This window comes from Schistocerca americana, unplaced genomic scaffold (genome assembly GCF_021461395.2).
Source record: "Schistocerca americana isolate TAMUIC-IGC-003095 unplaced genomic scaffold, iqSchAmer2.1 HiC_scaffold_1141, whole genome shotgun sequence".
NCBI lineage: Eukaryota > Metazoa > Arthropoda > Insecta > Orthoptera > Acrididae > Schistocerca > Schistocerca americana.
Window position 1 is genome coordinate 10,001 of NW_025725200.1, and position 5,000 is coordinate 15,000.

The 5,000-nt window shown below is 53.4% G+C and overlaps 1 non-coding gene across 1 annotated transcript in view; it reads right to left on the minus strand.

The window, feature by feature from the left end:
• The window catches only part of LOC124561069, a 1,910-nt gene extending 515 nt beyond the window's left edge, over window positions 1-1,395 (minus strand). Inside the window, exon 1 of the ribosomal RNA XR_006969526.1 lies at window positions 1-1,395. This exon is cut by the window's left edge and continues 515 nt beyond it. This is a non-coding gene — a ribosomal RNA (small subunit ribosomal RNA).
• Between the last annotated feature and the right edge of the window lie 3,605 nt (window positions 1,396-5,000).

Consider the following 5,000-nt stretch of genomic DNA (forward strand, 5'->3'; position numbering starts at 1 on the left):
TCCACCAACTAAGAACGGCCATGCACCACCACCCACCGAATCAAGAAAGAGCTATCAATCTGTCAATCCTTCCGGTGTCCGGGCCTGGTGAGGTTTCCCGTGTTGAGTCAAATTAAGCCGCAGGCTCCACTCCTGGTGGTGCCCTTCCGTCAATTCCTTTAAGTTTCAGCTTTGCAACCATACTTCCCCCGGAACCCAAAAGCTTTGGTTTCCCGGAGGCTGCCCGCCGAGTCATCGGAGGAACTGCGGCGGATCGCTGGCTGGCATCGTTTATGGTTAGAACTAGGGCGGTATCTGATCGCCTTCGAACCTCTAACTTTCGTTCTTGATTAATGAAAACATACTTGGCAAATGCTTTCGCTTCTGTTCGTCTTGCGACGATCCAAGAATTTCACCTCTAACGTCGCAATACGAATGCCCCCGCCTGTCCCTATTAATCATTACCTCGGGTTCCGAAAACCAACAAAATAGAACCGAGGTCCTATTCCATTATTCCATGCACACAGTATTCAGGCGGGCTTGCCTGCTTTAAGCACTCTAATTTGTTCAAAGTAAACGTGCCGGCCCACCGAGACACTCACTCAAGAGCACCCTGGTAGGATTGCAACGGGGTCCGCCTCGGGACGCACGAGCACGCACGAGGCGCGTCGCACGCCTTCAGCTCGCCCCACCGGCAGGACGTCCCACGATACATGCCAGTTAAACACCGACGGGCGGTGAACCAACAGCGTGGGACACAAATCCAACTACGAGCTTTTTAACCGCAACAACTTTAATATACGCTATTGGAGCTGGAATTACCGCGGCTGCTGGCACCAGACTTGCCCTCCAATAGATACTCGTTAAAGGATTTAAAGTGTACTCATTCCGATTACGGGGCCTCGGATGAGTCCCGTATCGTTATTTTTCGTCACTACCTCCCCGTGCCGGGAGTGGGTAATTTGCGCGCCTGCTGCCTTCCTTGGATGTGGTAGCCGTTTCTCAGGCTCCCTCTCCGGAATCGAACCCTGATTCCCCGTTACCCGTTACAACCATGGTAGGCGCAGAACCTACCATCGACAGTTGATAAGGCAGACATTTGAAAGATGCGTCGCCGGTACGAGGACCGTGCGATCAGCCCAAAGTTATTCAGAGTCACCAAGGCAAACGGACCGGACGAGCCGACCGATTGGTTTTGATCTAATAAAAGCGTCCCTTCCATCTCTGGTCGGGACTCTGTTTGCATGTATTAGCTCTAGAATTACCACAGTTATCCAAGTAACGTGGGTACGATCTAAGGAACCATAACTGATTTAATGAGCCATTCGCGGTTTCACCTTAATGCGGCTTGTACTGAGACATGCATGGCTTAATCTTTGAGACAAGCATATGACTACTGGCAGGATCAACCAGGGAGCTGCGTCAACTAGAGCTGAGCAGCCGGCCGCCCGGGAGTGTGTCCCGGGGGCCCGCGCGAACACGCAAGCGTCCGCTCAATTATTCTGCAAACAGGAGGAGGCTGAGCTCCCCTGCACAATACACCTCGAAACCCTCTCAGGTCCCGGCGGCGCGCAGCGCCGTCCTAAGTACTTGGTCGGGTTCGAGAGAGGCGCAATCGCCCGGAGTTTGGCGAGTAGACGCTTTAGGTGCGACCACCCGTGCTCCCAACTGAGCTTGCCGCTGCCGACAGAGGCCCGGGAGCGTGCTGTCGTGGCATTGCCGGCGGGAGACAACACGCGCCACCTACGGTGGCCGGCAGCTCCAACGCCAGCGCCACAGAAGGACAAAAGCCCCACTTGGGTGCCGAAGCGAACTCTCCCAGCACAGCGCACGCGCCAACACGTCCGCACAGCTGCGATACAATCCACCTGCGAGAACCGCAGAGGCGACCGAGCAGCAGACGGCGTCGCGGCGCCGAGCGCCGGGCGGCGGCGCATCCTCAGCGCACACAGTCCTCAATCGGACCAGCACACTGCAGATGTCCACCGCGCTTCGCACCGGGCCCGCGAGGACCTACTTTGGCCGCACGGCGCCGCGTGCAGGGTGCGCCGGCGCGCAGCTGCGCCGCCTGCCGCCTCCGTCGGCCGGCGCGCCTGCCACTGGCCGCCCCCACCAGCCGGCTGTAGCGCGTGCGCCCACGCACCGCGCGGCCAGCACGCCGGAAGGCCCCCCCTCACCGGCCGGGGACGGTCCCACCCAGCCACCGCCGCGTATCGCTTCACACCCACATGCCATTCACGTTCGTGGGCATGGTGGGTATCGCTGAAACAACCGGTTGGTAGCTCAACCGATCGTCGCCATCACTGATTCACCTCTAGCGAGAACAACCGCACCACAACGGTTTACCAGTTCTTCATTTGCGTAACGTCACCAGCAAACGTAGACGTCCATCGCCATTTGCAAATTCAACGATTGTTGCATGCCTGTGTCAGGTGTCACGACACACTATGTCTGCCCACATACACGCAACAACATGTGCACGCTTCGCGAACACGTGGAAGGTGGCCCCCGTACGTATGCGATGTCCATTGCGCGAACGACTGTCAACCGGCCTCTGTCGCATGTCGCAGATGTGGAACGCAGTGCACCATGCTATCACGGTGTGTGAGAAGAGACGACTACGTCTGACAACACGCGCCACTACATCAACAGACGGCTCATGCTGATCGCCATCCACGGCATACCATACTGCAATCCAGCTCTTATAGGGAGACGACACGTAGCTGAGTGCACAATATTTGGACCGTATGGTTCGCCGTTGTTGGCGCAGTCGTGGTACGGTCACACATGTACCACGATGTATCATTCAGTACATGAGGACCAATGTGCGGTACAGTGTGTGATTTGGACGTACAACATCAGCGGACAGTTGCCACAAGCCGTACCACAACGTAGGCTGTGCTTCGCCATGCGAATGCCAATGAACAACTGCGAAGGGCATTGAGCATGTACGTCCTGCCGCCATCCGCATTACAGTGTATAGCTGCAAGGTGTTTAACATGAAGCGATACTCTGGGGACCGGGCAGTGCGAGTAGCAAACTATATTGCGGGGGTTGCAGTTAGGCAACACTACACTAATTTAACGCGTCGTATGACAATTACAGAGCAGGTTAAGGCCCAACGTGTGTTGGGTTAAGGCCCAACGTGTGTTGGGTTAAGGCCCAACGTGTGTTGGGTTAAGGCCCAACGTGTGTTGGGTTAAGGCCCAACGTGTGTTGGGTTAAGGCCCAACGTGTGTTGGGTTAAGGCCCAACGTGTGTTGGGTTAAGGCCCAACGTGTGTTGGGTTAAGGCCCAACGTGTGTTGGGTTAAGGCCCAACGTGTGTTGGGTTAAGGCCCAACGTGTGTTGGGTTAAGGCCCAACGTGTGTTGGGTTAAGGCCCAACGTGTGTTGGGTTAAGGCCCAACGTGTGTTGGGTTAAGGCCCAACGTGTGTTGGGTTAAGGCCCAACGTGTGTTGGGTTAAGGCCCAACGTGTGTTGGGTTAAGGCCCAACGTGTGTTGGGTTAAGGCCCAACGTGTGTTGGGTTAAGGCCCAACGTGTGTTGGGTTAAGGCCCAACGTGTGTTGGGTTAAGGCCCAACGTGTGTTGGGTTAAGGCCCAACGTGTGTTGGGTTAAGGCGCAACATAGGTTAGGTTAAGGCGCAACATAGGTTAGGTTAAGGCGCAACATAGGTTAGGTTAAGGCGCAACATAGGTTAGGTTAAGGCGCAACATAGGTTAGGTTAAGGCGCAACATAGGTTAGGTTAAGGCGCAACATAGGTTAGGTTACGGCGCAACATAGGTTAGGTTAAGGCGCAACATAGGTTAGGTTAAGGCGCAACATAGGTTAGGTTACGGCGCAACATAGGTTAGGTTAAGGCGCAACATAGGTTAGGTTAAGGCGCAACATAGGTTAGGTTAAGGCGCAACATAGGTTAGGTTAAGGCGCAACATAGGTTAGGTTAAGGCGCAACATAGGTTAGGTTAAGGCGCAACATAGGTTAGGTTAAGGCGCAACATAGGTTAGGTTAAGGCGCAACATAGGTTAGGTTACGGCGCAACATAGGTTAGGTTAAGGCGCAACATAGGTTAGGTTAAGGCGCAACATAGGTTAGGTTAAGGCGCAACATAGGTTAGGTTACGGCGCAACATAGGTTAGGTTACGGCGCAACATAGGTTAGGTTACGGCGCAACATAGGTTAGGTTAAGGCGCAACATAGGTTAGGTTAAGGCGCAACATAGGTTAGGTTAAGGCGCAACATAGGTTAGGTTAAGGCGCAACATAGGTTAGGTTAAGGCGCAACATAGCTTAGGTTAAGGCGCAACATGGGTTAGGTTAAGGCGCAACATGGGTTAGGTTAAGGCGCAACATGGGTTAGGTTAAGGCGCAACATGGGTTAGGTTAAGGCGCAACATGGGTTAGGTTAAGGCGCAACATGGGTTAGGTTAAGGCGCAACATGGGTTAGGTTAAGGCGCAACATGGGTTAGGTTAAGGCGCAACATGGGTTAGGTTAAGGCGCAACATGGGTTAGGTTAAGGCGCAACATGGGTTAGGTTAAGGCGCAACATGGGTTAGGTTAAGGCGCAACATGGGTTAGGTTAAGGTACAATATGGGTTAGGTTAAGGTACAATATGGGTTAGGTTAAGGTACAATATGGGTTAGGTTAAGGTACAATATGGGTTAGGTTAAGGTACAATATGGGTTAGGTTAAGGTACAATATGGGTTAGGTTAAGGTACAATATGGGTTAGGTTAAGGTACAATATGGGTTAGGTTAAGGTACAATACGGGTTAGGTTAAGGTACAATACGGGTTAGGTTAAGGTACAATACGGGTTAGGTTAAGGTACAATACGGGTTAGGTTAAGGTACAATACGGGTTAGGTTAAGGTACAATACGGGTTAGGTTAAGGTACAATACGGGTTAGGTTAAGGCACTTGGGGGGGGGGGGGGCCCGGTTTGTTGATTGTGATTATCGTAAGTAAATGACTGCGGCATCATCTGATTTGCCACGTCAGGGTGCACCTTTGGCTC